Source organism: Rana temporaria, chromosome 12, assembly GCF_905171775.1.
Source record: "Rana temporaria chromosome 12, aRanTem1.1, whole genome shotgun sequence".
NCBI classification, from domain to species: Eukaryota; Metazoa; Chordata; class Amphibia; order Anura; family Ranidae; genus Rana; species Rana temporaria.
This window is the reverse complement of record NC_053500.1, coordinates 75,471,801-75,490,934: the sequence shown is the minus strand read 5'-3', so window position 1 is coordinate 75,490,934 and position 19,134 is coordinate 75,471,801. Positions and strand designations below refer to the sequence as shown.

At 44.0% G+C, this 19,134-nt stretch overlaps 1 long non-coding RNA gene across 1 annotated transcript; it reads right to left on the bottom strand.

Moving 5' to 3' along the window:
• Positions 1-254: 254 nt before the first annotated feature.
• On the bottom strand, positions 255-864 carry LOC120918892. The gene is made up of 3 exons (XR_005744484.1): positions 646-864; positions 378-552; positions 255-293 (listed from the first exon to the last, which is right to left on the bottom strand). It is a non-coding gene; the product is annotated as an uncharacterized LOC120918892 (long non-coding RNA).
• Positions 865-19,134: the final 18,270 nt, after the last annotated feature.

Sequence of the window (19,134 nt, the reverse complement as noted above, 5' to 3'; positions counted from 1 at the left end):
ATATTTAGTAAAAACAAATAGCTTGTACAAAAGTACAGAACATACATTTCATACATAATACAATAATTGATATAAAAATACATTAAATGAATAACAGTCCGTGACAACATATATAGCCACATAGAGGTTGGGCATAACCACGCAATAGGTGAAGTATAAAATGTAAATAGATCATAGAAGTACTGGTTGATCAGAATGGGTCCCATAAACGCGTATAGCTACATCTTTGTAAGCCCGACGCGGCGTTTCGTGTATATGAAAAACACTCATCAGGGGCGGATGTAGTGGGATATCTGGAATACAGATTTTATTAGTTATCAAGGTATTAAAATTGGATCCACCAAAAAAGAGGTAGTAAGTCAATTCTGGTTACTTACATAGTATGTCAAAGTGGTAATGTAAATACAGTTAAGACCAAACATATGCCCGTCCCGGGACAGAGGTGGCAGACCAGCAGGCAAACAGCAGAGCGCATAAAGCATCCCTCCCAGACAGCACAGCGACCATGGGTAAAGTAAAATTATAGTGTATCCTCATAGTACAGGTAGGTATCTGTAATGAATGAATGAATAGGTCCATCAAACAGTGACCCACATGGTAGGGGGATAAGGGCATAACAAATACATTAAAATTAACAAAGGATACCTGGAATGCGAGTAGGATGGCCACAGCTAGTGACAGCTGTAAGGCCTGCATAGAAAATGGCCACTGGCTGAAGGGCTGGGAAGGTGCTTAAATACGTCCAGCAAATGCACCAGACTGCCCCCAACGTCACGTCAGCTGACCAGTGTGGGGGCGGGGCCCTCAATCAGACAGCACAATTGCCTGTACTGAAGAGATGCTACACACACCCACTTGATCAGCTGTGATGGATACTAGCCATACAACAAGGCGACGCCCATTAAGGACATCACTCGGATGGCACGTAACGCCGATGCACTGACGGTAACCGCTCGTACCCCCAAAGGGGGGGGAAAGGGAAGCACAGTGAGTGCATCGCAATCCCGGGATGCAGACAACAAAAAAAAAAAAGGTCTAAACAGTGCGTGATGTTTGCAAGCAGCTAAGTGGTGTGTTCAGCAACTGAATGGCAAATTAAACCATAATTAAAGTATGCCGTTTGTGTGGACAGATTATGCACACTTTGCACGGACGGATGTAGTGGGATATCTGGAATACAGATTTGATTAGTTTCATTTAAAGTCCCAAATTCCCTTTGTTGCAATTTTCCGCATACGGGATGGAGATATAGTATGGATGTAATCTCATATAAAGTCCAAGACACAAGGATGGAGATACATTACAGAGGTATTCTCATTTAAAGTCCCAAACACCTTCGGGTGGTCCCCCCCTTTTTTCTTATAGTACCAGGGATGGAAACAGTGATCGGCAGCTGGCAGTGTTCCCCTGCCAGCCCTATATGGGGCCGTCCGTGCAAAGTGTGCATCTGTCCACACAAACGGGATACTTTAATTATGGTTTAATTTGCCATTCAGTTGCTGAACACACCACTTAGCTGCTTGCAAACATCATGCACTGTTTAGACCTTTTTTTTTTTGTTGTCTGCATTCCGGGATTGCGATGCACTCACTGTGCTTCCCTTTCTCCCCCTTTGGGGGTACGGGCGGTTACCGTCAGTGCATCGGCGTTACGTGCCATTGCAGCGTCCCACTCAGGACATGTGGGAACTGCAAAAGTATTACTTCTTTGTCATTGCTATATTGCATGTCATTTTGCATTGCTATACCTGTGGTATCCCTGTTCATAGGCTGGTCAAGTGTGCTTCATACTTCCCACCACAAGATGGGGATAGCACCACTCTGGGATATCTATCCCAGCTCAGGTTATCTGTGGTCAGTTGTTCAGTACAGGAAGAGTGTGCAGAGAGAAAGCAGAATGTGAAGGTGAGAGAGAAGGTCAGTCCAGAGAAGGGACAAATTGGAACTGCTAAAATCAAAGGATAACAGCCAGTAATCGGCAACAAAGACCTTTGAGTATAAAGGTGAAGGATTTCTTAGCCACCGGCAACCTCACCCATGTCACTGGATTCAAAAGAGACCAGGAACAAGTAAGCATTATACTGAACCACAGCCTGAGTCCAGGCCTACTAAAGCCTATTAGCAGTGGATCAGCAGAATTCCTCTATTTACCCAGAGACTGTATTCTAACTGAATGTTTGTACTGCAACCAAAACCAGACACAGTAAAAGTTTGTGAGTTGTATCCTACCACTGTCTACCTCATTCTTCAACATTGCTACTACAACTGGTTGTACCACCATTAACGGTACTGGCGTCACGACAAATACCATCAAGGGACCCAGCCGCCACAAGCACTCTAAATACCCCTGTCATCACGGGCACCTCAACCACCATCTTGGCTGGCGTTTCCCTATCGCAGAGCGTGCCCCGGAGGATTTCGTGCTGTCTTCCCTTTCACTGTGCGGTTCTGGCTCGTCGCATAAAAAAATTTGGCGTCACGAACAGGATTTTTTACCCCTGCGCCTTATGTAAAAGACTGGCGCATCAGAATAAGCCCCTTTGCTTTATTGAGAGACTATTTACTTATTGCATGCTGTGTGGGGCCACAGAACTGTTTAAACTGTTTAAAAGTTGCATGGAAGCAGTATCCCAGTTATCAGCATAAAAATCGCAGCATCCAAAGTGAGAAAATCGGACGTTTGTGTGTTAACAAAACTGCTTGCGGTATTTGAATTGACTGTTTCCATTCACTTAAAATGGCTGCCGGAGACCTTCTTGTTCAAAAATTCCTGCGCCATCACTGTGGATAAGTTAGTGACACCCCCTGAAGAGCGGGAAAGTTTGGTGCCACCCATTTATGCCAAATTGTCCGGCCAGCCCGCCTTACCTTTGCTGTGTCAATCCTGGGAGGAGAGTGTGACAAACGCACGTCCCAGAACTCGCGAGACTTCGCATGCGAGCAAAAGAAGAGAAAATAATCGCACTGCTTGCCGTCCGAGCAGTAATCGCAGCCTGTCAGTTGCCTCTACTAACTATAAGGGCACTGATAGCTGGAACTCTGCCAGAGACCCAAAATCAACATTGCTGCAGCATTGTATTCAGCTGGCACTAAATTCTTAAAGGGTCATACACCCGCAAGACAGCGGTTGCCCATAGCAACACCGCACAAAAAGTGTCTAAAAACGCATTTGATTTACCTAACTAGAACTCACCTGCTGTTACCATGTCTGTGCAAGAAGACAACGTGCAGCCTGACCTCAGCGGACCTCCTGCATCAGCCGCCGTCAGTCCCAGGGCAATACCAACCGCTGCAGCACCAAGTTTAATGCCTTTCACCATGCCTTATTATTTTGGGGCCCCCTGGTTCCCATGATATTCTGGAGAAATTCATACTTTAAGGGACTTTAAAGAAAAAATTCTGGCTATGTTCAGATTGTACCCTGTATCCTCAGAGCAACAGATGGAGATTTTTCTTGCGCAATTGGAAGGAGCTGCGCTCAGAGAAGTGAAATCTTGGCCGAGCTCAGAGAGAAAGACCATGGAGCAGATTTTTGAACGTCTCTACACCACCTTTGAACCCAGAACCGTGTCAGAGGTCAAGATGAGGTTCTTCAGCAAGAGACAGCAATCCGGTGAGTCACTCAGAGACTTTGCATTATCTTTGCAGGAAGCCCTTAGAGCTGTTGTCCAAGTAGACCCCCATGAGGCAGAAAATCAGGACAAAACCCTGAAAGAACAATTTATTGAAGGCGTCGATACAGACAATCTAAAGAGCCAACTAAGAATCTTAGCCGCCCAACATCCAAGCGCTACCTTCTTGGATTTCAAAGAACTAGCTATCAGCATACTGGGAAAAAGCCCACCAACAGAACCTGTTAGATCTGTTGAAGTGCCTGTATCACAGCTGGTTACCCCTGTAAAGTCTTTACCTATAGTCAGTCAGGCAACCCAAGCTCCAGCTCCTGACGCAGTTGCTGCCTTGACGGAACAAGTCCATTTCCTGACTAAAAGTCTGGAGAAAGTCCACCAAAAATTGTACCAATGGGAGAAACCATTAATGCTAGAGGATGAGAAACCTGTGTCCAGAAGACTCTTCCCCTCTAATTCTAGAGAGACTTATTCCAGAAATTCTGGCGGACGCCCCCCTGATCGCACTAGTACCCCTAAGCGGCCTTTCTGCACGTACTGTCACAAACCAGGCCATGCAGAAGCAACCTGCTGGCAGTTAAAATGGGAAGCCCCCGAGGCCAAGGACCACCCCTCGGGAGGTGAACCAATAGGTCCAGAAGATCCCCACTGGATGCCAAGATACGTTGGATCCCGTCCTGAAGTGGCACTTCAAATAAATGGAGTTCCTTTTGTTGCCCTAGTTGACACCGGATCCCAAGTCACCACCATTCAACAAGCAGCCTTTGAAAAATACTGGGATCAAAATCAGCTTACCCAGCCTCCAGAATCCTGGCTGAGTCTCATAGCCAGTAACGGCAAACCCATACCAGTCCATGGTTATGGGGAACCTACCATTCAAGTAGGAGGAACTACACTACCTCGACAAGGCCTTATTGTGGTACGAGTCAGAGACAATAGCCCTAACCCTCCAATAGTCCTGGGAATGAATGTCCTCAGGAACTGTTATGTTGAGATGCTAGAAGCCTTGCACCAGTTAGTGCCTACTGCCTCCCCTGATTCTAAGAAGGTGATCCAACAAACCATCCATGTACTAAATGCGCAACAGAGATTCACCAACGAAAAAGGAGAAATTTGCTGTGCCCGCATCCGGGATAAGCAACCTGTGATCCTCAAACCCAACACCGAAACTCTCTTGTGGTGCCGAGCTGTAGTCGGAATCCAAGGTCAAGACTACCAAGCCCTGGTAGAGCCTGTTGTTTTGGAAGACTATCCTCTAATTAGAGCTGCAAGGAGCCTAGTAACCGTCTCTGAAGGTAAAGTGCCTATACGACTCCTAAACTTGAGTGATAGCAGTGTAACACTAACAAAACACCGTCCTATTGCACAGCTAATCCAAGTCACTTTTCAAGATGTCATCAGTGTGGCTATAGCTACCACAGAGCAAATTACCAAGAGACAGAACCCACAGGACCAAAATGTAAAAACATCCTGGTGGAAAGAACTTCATGTGGGAGATGCTTCCACTCCAGCAAACCAAATGGAGGGAGTACTAAAAATTGTGAAGGAGCTTCACCGTGCCTTCAGTAAGCATTCCACAGACTATGGGGAAGTGGATATTATCAAGCACTCCATTCCTACAGGTTCACACCCACCGATCAAGGAAAGATATCGGCCTATACCACCAACTATGTACCAATCCGTAAAGCAAATGATCCAAGAGATGAAGGACTCCAATGTCATTAGAGACAGCCATAGTCCATGGGCTGCACCTCTAGTCCTTGTCCGTAAAAAGGATGGTAACATCAGATTCTGTGTGGATTACAGAAAAATTAACCAAATCACCCACAAGGATGCTTACCCTTTACCACGCATAGAGGAATCTTTGACAGCTTTAGGATCTTCAGCCTACTTCTCTACCCTTGATTTAACCAGTGGATACTGGCAAGTACCCATGGCACCTGAAGATCGTGAGAAGACTGCATTTACCACCCCGATGGGCCTATTTGAGTTCAACCGCATGCCTTTTGGACTTTGCAATGCGCCCGGAACCTTTCAAAGATTAATGGAGCATTTTTTAGGACACAAAAATTTTGAAACCGTCCTGTTGTACTTAGATGATGTCATCATCTACTCCAAATCTTATGAAGATCACTTGAAACATTTGGCCGAAGTTTTGCAAATCCTCATTAAACATGGACTCAAAGTCAAACCATCTAAGTGCTATCTACTGAAGACAGAAGTAAAATACTTAGGGCATATTGTAAGCTCTGAAGGTGTTAAACCGGATCCAGAGAAGATGGCTGCAGTCCGAAATTGGCCTACTCCTAGTACAGTGAAAGAAGTGAGGAGTTTTCTCAGTTTCGCAGGATACTACAGACGCTTTATTCCTCATTTTGCCCAAATTGCGGGGCCAATATTAGAACTTCTGAGAGGACATCCCAAGAGGTACCAAAAGTCTCCAATACCAGTTGAATGGAACACAGAAAGAGAAATTGCCTTCCAGCTCCTAAAGAAGAGGTTAACAGAACCGCCAATCCTAGGCTATCCAGATTACCAGCAGCCATTTCATCTTTACACAGATGCTAGTAAGAAAGGTCTGGGAGCTGTCCTATCGCAGGTACAGGAAGGAAAAGAGAGTTATTTCCTACGCTAGTAGATCTCTTAAAGGTACTGAAAGAAACGACCAAAACTATAGTTCTTTCAAATTGGAATTCCTCGCACTCGTGTGGGCTGTTACAGAGAAATTTAAAGATTACCTTGCTGCAACACCATTTGTGGCCTTCACAGATAACAACCCGCTAGCACATCTTAATACCGCCAAGTTGGGAGCATTGGAACAAAGATGGGCCTCACGCCTAGCTAACTACGATTTCACCATAAAATACAGAACAGGAAAAGCAAATGAAAATGCGGATGCATTATCCCGTCTGCCTACCCAAGAAGACCCTACTACACAGGAAGATGTTTGGGAAGAGGTAGAAATGCCAGCTTTTTACAAAGATTTTGCCCAACAAGACATTATCACCATCAAAGGAAGAGAAGTCCTTAACCTTCAACAACAAGTGGATCCAAGATCCCAAGTGGACAAAGAAAGGTGGATCAAGCTGCAAAATGAAAGCCGAGTGTTGGGAGAACTGCAAGATTTCTTCACCAGCGGAAGAACACCTGAAAGAATTCGCAGAAGAAATGCTGATCCAGAATTGTCAAAACTTTGGAGACACAGAAAACATCTCTTCCTACAGAAGGGCCTACTATTAAGAAGAACTTTAGACCCAATTACCTGGGATCGTCTATACCAAATCTTAATACCCCGCCGAGATGCAAGAATCATTCTTGAGATGTATCATGATCAATCAGGACACTTTGGCGTGCAGAAGACAGAAGCCACCATCCGTAGAAGATTCTACTGGATTGGGATAAGAGGAGACATTGAAAAGTGGTGTCGAGAGTGTTCCACCTGTGCTGTTGGAAGAAATGAAAAACATGACCAAAAAGCACCCTTACATCCCATTGTAAGCCGAACACCGCTAGAAATAGTTGCAATTGACCATGTGAAGCTGGAACCAAGTCGCTCAGGTTACACATACGCCATGACCATCATTGATCATTATACCAAATTTGTTGTAGCCGTACCTGTCAAGGACCTGACCGCTAAAACAACTGCAGATGCCTTCTGGAAACATTTCCTATTGCCATATGGATGCCCAGAAAGAATCCTTACAGATCAGGGATCTGCCTTTGAGTCGCAACTCTTCAAAGAACTGTGTACACTTCACAATTGCCAGAAAGTCAGGACCACCGCCTACCACCCCCAAGGGAATGGACTCTGCGAGAAAATGAACCAAACTTTAATTGAGATGTTAAGAGCAGTACCACCTGCTACAAGAAGTGATTGGCCTACTCTATTGCCTCAATTGATGTACACCTACAATAACACCATTCACTGTTCTACTGGGTATACACCTTACTATCTCATGTTTGGCCGACAAGGTAAACTACCTGCTGACCATACTTTGGGCGTACAAGTGCCTGATGCAATCAACCCTCTACCAAAGACTGATTGGGTGAGTGAGCACCAAAGACGTCTAATTGATGCACAAGAAATTGTTCAACATCGCATGGAACGTGCTCATGAAAAGCAACAAAGAGATTATAACCTATCTGCCAAAGCAGAACCTCTCAAAATGGGTGACCATGTATGGTTAAAAAACAACCATCGCACCAGCAAGTTAGATAGCAAATGGGAGAGAGAACCTTACACCACTACAGCTATTCTCAATCCAGAGACTGATACTTATGAGATCACTAAAGAAAACAAATCACGTGTAGTACATCGCAATCGCCTTAAGTTATGTCTCAAGGAAAGTACTCCAGAAGAAACTCTCCAAGAAGAAGCTGTCCAAGAGGAAACACAATCCATAGAACCAAAGCCTACAAAATCATCTGATTCAGAGAATCCACTACAGTCTTTTGGAAAAGCGTTATTAGACTCTGATCCTTTACAATGGTTCCTTACACCATGGCTCAATATCTTAGTGCCTGCCAAGACCAATACAACTGAACTTCAACCAGAGGAGCTATCTCAAGAAGTGTCTACTACAGCTCAAGAGACACCAAGTTCCCTTGAAACAAGGCCTGTAGAAACTCAGCCGCTACGAAGATCTGACAGGACTACAAGAGGACGACCACCTGTCCGTTTTGAGGATTACCTGCACCAGCAGCCGAAAAGTCAACTACCAACCCTGCCATCTCATCGTTGAGTGCATCCTTACGTCGTCTGAAGTTCCAGAGTGAGAAGAAGACTTACTTGGGATATCATGTTTATTTCCTTTAAAGGACTTTTTAAAAGGACTACTTACCTACTGTTTTGCAACGTTCAAGCCTGCACCCGGAGATAGACTTTCACGTACCTGAGCCTCCGTGATATTCGTCTGTTGACATTTTCCTGTGCCCAGGGAACGGACTCATACCCTGTGAGCCTCCTGAGATGTTTATTTTTGTTTTGTTTTCCTTTTTCCATCTCATCGTGGACTATTCTGGTTTTGCCATACATCACCAGTCTTCAGAGGAAAAACTACACCCCTTTTTGTCACCTTTTTTCACATTTCGTTGTTGCCTGAGATATGTTTGCCTAACCCATTTTACTTGCAGATACAAGAAGTACATGAATGGGGTTATATTGTTATTTCCTATGCATGCATGCTTTTCCCTTTCTCTTATATCTTACAGGAAGACACAACATCGAGTCAAAAGTGTGTCAAGGTCGACACACGTTTTACCATGGGGGTATGCAGCGTCCCACTCAGGACATGTGGGAACTGCAAAAGTATTACTTCTTTGTCATTGCTATATTGCATGTCATTTTGCATTGCTATACCTGTGGTATCCCTGTTCATAGGCTGGTCAAGTGTGCTTCATACTTCCCACCACAAGATGGGGATAGCACCACTCTGGGATATCTATCCCAGCTCAGGTTATCTGTGGTCAGTTGTTCAGTACAGGAAGAGTGTGCAGAGAGAAAGCAGAATGTGAAGGTGAGAGAGAAGGTCAGTCCAGAGAAGGGACAAATTGGAACTGCTAAAATCAAAGGATAACAGCCAGTAATCGGCAACAAAGACCTTTGAGTATAAAGGTGAAGGATTTCTTAGCCACCGGCAACCTCACCCATGTCACTGGATTCAAAAGAGACCAGGAACAAGTAAGCATTATACTGAACCACAGCCTGAATCCAGGCCTACTAAAGCCTATTAGCAGTGGATCAGCAGAATTCCTCTATTTACCCAGAGACTGTATTCTAACTGAATGTTTGTACTGCAACCAAAACCAGACACAGTAAAAGTTTGTGAGTTGTATCCTACCACTGTCTACCTCATTCTTCAACATTGCTACTACAAATGGTTGTACCACCATTAACGATACTGGCGTCACGACAAATACCATCAAGGGACCGAGCCGCCACAAGCACTCTAAATACCCCTGTCATCACGGGCACCTCAACCACCATCTTGGCTGGCGTTTCCCTATCGCAGAGCGTGCCCCGGAGGATTTCGTGCTGTCTTCCCTTTCACTGTGCGGTTCTGGCTCGTCGCACCATCCGAGTGATGTCCTTATTGGGCGTCGCCTTGTTGTAAGGCTAGTATCCATCACAGCTGATCAAGTGGGTGTGTGTAGCATCTCTTCAGTACAGGCAATTGTGCTGTCTGATTGAGGGCCCCGCCCCCACACTGGTCAGCTGACGTGACGTTGGGGGCAGTCTGGTGCATTTGCTGGACGTATTTAAGCACCTTCCCAGCTCTTTAGCCAGTGGCCATTTTCTATGCAGGCCTTGCAGCTGTCACTAGCTGTGGCCATCCTACTCGCATTCCAGGTATCCTTTGTTAATTTTAATGTATTTGTTATGCCCTTATCCCCCTACCATGTGGGTCACTGTTTGATGGACCTATTCATTCATTCATTACAGATACCTACCTGTACTATGAGGATACACTATAATTTTACTTTACACATGGTCGCTGTGCTGTCTGGGAGGGATGCTTTATGCGCTCTGCTGTTTGCCTGCTGGTCTGCCACCTCTGTCCAGGGACGGGCATATGTTTGGTCTTAACTGTATTTACATTACCACTTTGACATACTATGTAAGTAACCAGAATTGACTTACTACCTCTTTTTTGGTGGATCCAATTTTAATACCTTGATCACTAATCAAATCTGTATTCCAGATATCCCACTACATCCGCCCCTGATGAGTGTTTTTCATATACACGAAACGCCGCGTCGGGCTTACAAAGATGTAGCTATACGCGTTTATGGGACCCATTCTGATCAACCAGTACTTCTATGATCTATTTACATTTTATACTTCACCTATTGCGTGGTTATGCCCAACCTCTATGTGGCTATATATGTTGTCACGGACTGTTATTCATTTAATGTATTTTTATATAAATTTTTGTATTATGTATGAAATGTATGTTCTGTACTTTTGTACAAGCTATTTGTTTTTACTAAATATTCTATTTTCTCAATACATGAACATTTCATCCATGGCTTGTTTCATTACTTTGTCCCTATTTAGCCCACTGTTTCATTTAAAGTCCCAAATTCCCTTTGTTGCAATTTTCCGCATACGGGATGGAGATATAGTATGGATGTAATCTCATATAAAGTCCAAGACACAAGGATGGAGATACATCACAGAGGTATTCTCATTTAAAGTCCCAAACACCTTTGGGTGGTCCCCCCCTTTTTTCTTATAGTACCAGGGATGGAAACAGTGATCGGCAGCTGGCAGTGTTCCCCTGCCAGCCCTATATGGGGCCGTCCGTGCAAAGTGTGCATAATCTGTCCACACAAACGGCATACTTTAATTATGGTTTAATTTGCCATTCAGTTGCTGAACACACCACTTAGCTGCTTGCAAACATCACGCACTGTTTAGACCTTTTTTTTTTGTCTGCATCCCGGGATTGCGATGCACTCACTGTGCTTCCCTTTCCCCCCCTTTGGGGGTACGGGCGGTTACCGTCAGTGCATCGGCGTTACGTGCCATCCGAGTGATGTCCTTATTGGGCGTCGCCCTGTTGTATGGCTAGTATCCATCACAGCTGATCAAGTGGGTGTGTGTAGCATCTCTTCAGTACAGGCAATTGTGCTGTCTGATTGAGGGCCCCGCCCCCACACTGGTCAGCTGACGTGACGTTGGGGGCAGTCTGGTGCATTTGCTGGACGTATTTAAGCACCTTCCCAGCTCTTCAGCCAGTGGCCATTTTCTATGCAGGCCTTACAGCTGTCACTAGCTGTGGCCATCCTACTCGCATTCCAGGTATCCTTTGTTAATTTTAATGTATTTGTTATGCCCTTATCCCCCTACCATGTGGGTCACTGTTTGATGGACCTATTCATTCATTCATTACAGATACCTACCTGTACTATGAGGATACACTATAATTTTACTTTACCCATGGTCGCTGTGCTGTCTGGGAGGGATGCTTTATGTGCTCTGCTGTTTGCCTGCTGGTCTGCCACCTCTGTCCCGGGACGGGCATATGTTTGGTCTTAACTGTATTTACATTACCACTTTGACATACTATGTAAGTAACCAGAATTGACTTACTACCTCTTTTTTGGTGGATCCAATTTTAATACCTTGATCACTAATCAAATCTGTATTCCAGATATCCCACTACATCCGCCCCTGATGAGTGTTTTTCATATACACGAAACGCCGCGTCGGGCTTACAAAGATGTAGCTATACGCGTTTATGGGACCCATTCTGATCAACCAGTACTTCTATGATCTATTTACATTTTATACTTCACCTATTGCGTGGTTATGCCCAACCTCTATGTGGCTATATATGTTGTCACGGACTGTTATTCATTTAATGTATTTTTATATCAATTATTGTATTATGTATGAAATGTATGTTCTGTACTTTTGTACAAGCTATTTGTTTTTACTAAATATTCTATTTTCTCAATACATGAACATTTCATCCATGGCTTGTTTCATTACTTTGTCCCCATTTAGCCCACTGTTTCATTTAAAGTCCCAAATTCCCTTCGTTGCAATTTTCCGCATACGGGATGGAGATATAGTATGGATGTAATCTCATATAAAGTCCAAGACACAAGGATGGAGATACATCACAGAGGTATTCTCATTTAAAGTCCCAAACACCTTCGGGTGGTCCCCCCCTTTTTTCTAATTATCTTAAAGAAGCTTTGTGGAATTTTTATAGGAAGCATTTGAAATTTATAGATTATTTTCGGTAATATCATCATTTTAAATGCATTGATCCTACCTATCCAGGAGATCGGTTTCTTTGCTAAGTTTTTCATATCTTGTTTTATTTCATTAACTAAGGGGATATAGTTGGCCAGGTATAGTTTTTCTACTCTGGGGGTAATCTTTATTCCTAAGCATGTTAAAGTTTTTTTTCCTAAGTAAATGGAAATTCTGTCTGTAGATCTTTTTCTTCCTTTATATCAATTCCTAGGTTCAAGATTACCGTTTTTATAGGATTTATTTTAAAATTAGAGAGTTCCCCGTATTTTTTTATTTCTTTCATTACGTTGGGAATAGAGAGTCTAGGTTTGGTCACATAGGAGTATGTCGTCTGCGTACGCCACCACCTTATGCTCCCCTATCCTTCCGGTAATACTGGTTGTCAAACCAGAAATAATTATGGCTAACTGCATATTGCAACAGCTCCATAATAAAATCAATCTGCATTTGAGCTAACCCCGAACTCCTCACTAGATGCAATAGGACTGCCTCAAAACCAAGCTGGTGTGGGATGATGGTATAGAGGGAGGTCACGTCAGCCGTGACTAACCATAACCCTGGCTTGGGAGTAATGTTAGTAAGCATATTGATGACTTGTTTGGTGTCCCTTATGTAGGAGGGGATCTTCTGAACCAGTTGTTACAAGAAGAAATCAATGTACTTGCCCAACCGGGACATGATGGAATCTATTCCACTAACTATGGGACGTCCCGGGGGGCAAGTCTGGTTCTTATGTATTTTGGGGAGATAATAGATTACCGGAGTGCGCGGAGCACTCGGTATCAGAAAGAACCCCTCTTTGTTGTTTAAGATACCACTATTTAAACCCCGGTCAACAATAACCTTGAGCTCCTTCTTGTATCTAACAACTGGATTTTTGTTTAAAGGTGTGTAGGTATCAGTGTCGTCCACGATACAGTGCATCTCTTTTAGATAGTTGCACCGCTTATCGGCAGGTCTAATTACTAAAGACTTGTTGGAACACAGCGATTCCAGGCCTGTCTCTAAGTCTTCATGCATTTTCACTTTCTTAACTTTAATGAGTTCCAAAACCACATATCAAAAGACTCTAATGCTTGGAGCCAGCGACCCTGGGGGGTTAAACAATGAAGCATTAGCCAAATTAGAGTGTTTGTACTCCGTATTGGGTAACTGGTTATCCCTAATCGGATTGGATAAAAAGTATCTCTTAATGTTAAGTCTTCTTGCATATTTATGGATGTCCATGTAGATCTGAAATTTGCTCAGCCTCCTCGGTGGAGCAAACTTCAGACCCTTGTCTAAAAGTCTTTTTTTTTTCGAATCTGTCAGGATTTGCTGGCTTAGATTTAAAATTCCTGTGCCTATATCTGCTTTCTTTTTGGCCGACTGGGCCCGCCTCCCCCTCTAACCCCTCTCTTTGTTCTATAGGGCCTGCCCGGCCTTGATGATTCCCGGGAAAACTCCAACTTGGGTTGAACTGATTACCAGGAAGACCTTCAGGGTAATCAGATCCAGTATTATCGGCAGGATAGGGGAGTTGCAATGGGGGCCAAGTATGCCCCCAGCTTGGCCAACTTATTTATGGCCAAGTGGGAGGAGGACGTCATTGATGTTTGCCGTAGACCGGAGGTAGTACTTTGGTCCAGGTACATTGACGACGTCCTCCTACTATGGGACGGGAGCGAATCCGATCTTAAGGAGTTTATGTCGGATTTGAATGTCAATAATAGAGGCATTGGCCCAGATTCTCATACAATTACGTTGCTCCTGGGCAGCGTAACGTATGTGATTTACGTTACACCGCTGCAGGTTTACAGCGTTAGTGCCTGATTCTCAGAACACTTACCTGTAAACTTGCGGCGGTGTATCGTAAAAGCGCTCGGCGCAAGCCTGCCCAATTCAAATGGGGCGGGCACCATTTAAATTAGGCGCGCTCCCGCGCCGAGCGTACTGCGCATGCTCCGTCGGGTAAATTACCCGACGTGCATTGCGCTAAATGACGTCGCCCCAACGTCATTTGCTTAGACGTTAACGTAAATGGCGTCCAGCGCCATTCACGCCGTCGTAACGCCATTGAGAATCTGGGCCATTAGGTTTAGCTTTGAGGCTAGCCTGGAGGAAGTTAACTTCCTTAATTTAAAAATTTCAATCAAGGATGGGCAATTTGTGACAACCACCTTTTTCAAATCAACTGACAGAAACTCCTATATCCCATTAGACAGTTGCCACCAGTCATCTTGGCTGAAAGCGGTCCCACAAGGACAATTCACACGCTTGCGACGCAACTGCGCGGAGATTGAATCTTTTGAGAGTCAGGCTGTAGTGCTCTCCAAAAGATTCATGGAGAAGGGATATGACCAGACCACATTGACTCAGTTGATTGAATCTACTAGAAAAACCGAGAGGGAGCTCCTCTTGGGAGACCGCACCAAAGCGGACAGAGGTGACAACTTTTCATTGCCATTTGTCACCACTTTTTCGGTCCAGCATCATAATATCAATAAATTAATTCAGAAACACTGGCATATCCTGACCACGGATCAAGTTTTAGCCCCTGTACCATGTATCGTGTTTAAGGGAGCATCCTCATTAGCCAGCCAGATTGCCCCTAGCGTTCAGGACCCCCCAAAAAAGAACAGAACCTTTTTTACAACACCTTACTGGCTACTTTAGATGTAAGAGGTGCCAGGTTTGCTCTCTTAATAGATGCCAAGACAGGAAAATATGTACTTTTAAATCCACTAAGACCAGTCATATGACGTGGAACCTTTTATTACCTGCTCGACAGAAGGGGTGGTGTATCTCATCGAGTGCCCTTGTGGCCTTCAATATGTTGAGAGGACCAAGAGGACACTTCGGTTGAGATTTAATGAACATATCGCCAACATCAGAAAGGGCTTCGATAAACATTCAGTGTCGAGACACTACGATCAGGTACATAATAGGGACCCTGCTAACATACTAGATCGACAAATATAGACCACATTGGAGGGGCAGTTCAGTTGTCCGCAAAATTTCGAAACAAGAAATGGCGTGGATTTATCGCCTAAAAACATACACGCCGTTTGGTCTCAATATAGATACGGACATCAACGCCTTTATTAATAATTGGTGATGTCATAAGTTCCCTTTATCTGTTATTGAGTTCCGTTGGCTGTTTATGCGCGCCTCGTTTTTGATTTTAATTTTAATTGAAATTTTAATCTATTTTATTTTTAATTAAATTTTTCATATATTTTTATTATTATCTTACATATTTTATTATTGCTTGTAGGATCTATAGGTTTGATATGAGGGAGGCTTCCAAGGGGGCTATTGTTATCATGCTCTCAGTCTTTTTAATTTCGGGCCTCTGCTCAAACTTTCTTGGGTATAAAATAATATGTGTCATTATTAAATACATTTTAACCACTTAACCCTCGGACCATATTGCTGCCCAAAGACCAGAGTACTTTTTGCGATTCGGGACTGCGTCGCTTTAACAGACAATTGCGCGGTCCTGCGACGTGGCTCCCAAACAAAATTGGCGTCCTTTTTTTCCCACAAATAGAGCTTTCTTTTGGTGGTATTTGATCACCTCTGCGGTTTTTATTTTTTGCTCTATAAACAAAAATAGAGCGACAATTTTGAAAAAAATTTATATTTTTTACTTTTTTGCCATAATAAATATCCCCCAAAAATATATAAAAAAAATTTTTTTCCTCAGTTTAGGCCGATACGTATTCTTCTACCTATTTTTCATAAAAAAAAATCGCAATAAGCGTTTATTGATTGGTTTGCGCAAAAGTTATAGCGTTTACAAAATAGGGGGTATTTTTATGTCATTTTTATTAATATATTTTTTTTACTAGTAATGGCGGCGATCAGCGATTTTTTTTTCGGTATTGCGACATTATGGCGGACACTTCGGACACTTTTGACACATTTTTGGGACCATTGGCATTTTTATAGCGATCAGTGCTATAAAAATGCATTGGATTACTATAAATATGCCACTGGCAGTGAAGGGGTTAACACTATGGGGCGGGGAAGGGGTTAAGTATGTCCCTTGTGTGTTCTTACTGTGGGGGGGGTGGCCTCACATGGGGAAACACTGATCCTCTGTTCATACATTGTATGAACAGAAGATCAGCGTTTCCCCCGCTGACAGGACCGGGAGCTGTGTGTTTACACACACAGCTCCCGGTCCCCGCTCTGTAACGAGCGATCGCGTGTGCCCGGTGGCGATCGCGCCCGCCAGGCACACGCACGGGAGTCGGGGGCGAGCGGGGGGCGCGCGCGCGCCCCTAGTGGCGGCTGGAAGAGAGGACGTTATACTACGTGCTCTCGCCCAGCAGAGCCAACTTGCCGACGTAAAATGGCGGTGCGCGGTCGGCAAGTAGTTAAACAATTTGAAATGGTTACAAACATATTTATGTGGTGCTGGTTGCGGATTTCCAGACCACATATTTATGTGTATTGTATTATTTTTTTAATTTGTTTTGTGCCTCCCCTTTCTCTCGGGGCTGATTATTGTTTCTAAGTTGATACTCTGAGAGTAAGGCCCCATACACACGATAGAATTTATCCGCGAATACGGTCCAGCGGACCGTTTCCGCGGATAAATCCTCTCGTGGATTTCGGCGGATTTTCATGCGATGGTGTGTACACACCATCGCATTGAAATCCGCGCCGAAATCCTCTGGCGATGACGTGTCGCGCCGTCGCCGTGATTATGACGCGGCGACGTGCGCGACTCTGTCATATAAGGAATTCCACGCATGCGTCAAATCATTACGACGCATGCGGGGGATCCCTTCGGACGGATGGATTCGGTGAGTCTGTACAGACCAGCGGATCCATCCGTTGGGATGGATTCCAGCAGATGGATATGTTGTGCATGTCATCAAATATCCGATCTGCTGGAATCCATCCCAGGGGAGATTTATCCGCGGAAACAGATCCGCTGGCGTGTACACACCATAGGATCTATCCGCTGAAACCCATTTGCTGGGATTTATCTGCGGATGGATTCTATGGTGTGTACGGGGCCTAAGAGCCGGTTCACACTGGGGCGACTCGTCAGGAGACTCAGCCGCCTGACAAGTCGCGTTCCATTCTATTCACCAGAACCGTTCTAATAGGAGCAACGCAAGTTGCTCCGACTTAGAAAAAGGTTCTTGTACGACTTCGGGGACAACTTGCATAGAATTCTATACAGAAGTCATTTTGCAAGTCGCCTCTGAAGTCGTCTTTAGGACGACTTGCCGAGTTGCCCCCAAAGTCGTGCCGCCCCAGTGTGAACCGGCTCTTAGTGTTATGTGCACTGTCAAACCTTACTTATTTATTTATGCATTTTTGGCATATACATTTGTATAACATTTTTTTAACTGAATCCTTATTTTTGCATTCATTGCAATGTAAGGTTTACGCGGGATTATCATTATATCACTCCCCTATTGTGGTGAGTGTGACGGTGTCCTGTTTTATTGTCTCCCCGGGATAACGATGATTATTGTTTGGTTCCGGCCTACCGCACCATTCGTTCCCACATGCTCACCTCGGTGAGGATGGCGGTCCAGAGCGAGGCTTGGTGACTTCAGCATCTCAGTGCGCACGCGCATGGGGAATGGGAACAAGGCTTGGTGTGACGTTATTGTGTACATAGGGAGGTGATGCAGTGCGCCGCCCGTGCCCCTGGAAGACGTGATTTTTCACGAAACTAGTAGGTCGGAACGAGCGACGCGCTGACGTCACCTTCCTTGGACTGCTCGTGTTTCCTAGACGGACGAGTCTATTTGCTTGTGCCCGGCCGGCACAGCAGACTTAAGGCGAATCTGTACTGCTAAATTGTAAGTGCAATGTATGTACTTTCTTTTATCTATTAAAGTCAAGAGGTTTTTACACTATTCAAGGAATTTTTTGTCTTTTTCCATATCCTCATGTTATCTGACATTTACCGTTATGGAGTGTGGAAATGATCAGTAGCATGGTCCTTGGAGTATTAAAGCCTAGCAGCTCTTATATCTACATGCTCCCTGGGGTCCCACATAATCAGGGACCACCGGGTTCTAGTAAGCAGATCTGTGTGCTTTATTGGAGGATTTCACTGGATCGGCTGTAATTTTCACTTTCTGACACAATTGGACTATATCGTTTAAGGATTCTTCACATTAGTGGTGGAACACCCCCTTTGTGGCCAGCGATAAGAATCTATTCACTTATTCACTTATCATATGGACTCCTATATTTATTTATATTCATCTTTATTCTTTGTATGGGGATCAATGTTTCTATCATAGAATTTGCTCACAATTGTTATTTAAGGATTGATTTTTTTGAATTGTGTTTGGAATATGCACATATTTGTTTTAATTTATTCACATACATTTTTAGTGCGACTATAAATTTTTTCCAATTTCATATATCTAACTATTCTAAATCAAACCTTACTTTCTGTAAGGTTTGCTTTAAGATAGTACTTGTGGGAAAAATAACCTCCTAGAGGATACCACTGACATTCCTATAATACAAGGTGCAGGAAGTTTGGCTCATCTAAGTTATGATCACAACTTCTGGTAATGTCATTGTTATAGTTCCTTTTTGAAAGCTCACACAATGGCCTTAATGATTATGTTGTAGCCAGCACAGTCTCTCAAAGGACTAAGAAATGTACCTACAAAAAAACAGATCAGGTATTAACCCTATTGTCACCACTGGACATATGTGTTACATTTTAAGAGTCTCTTAGTAAAAATGTGATTCACCCTAGCAT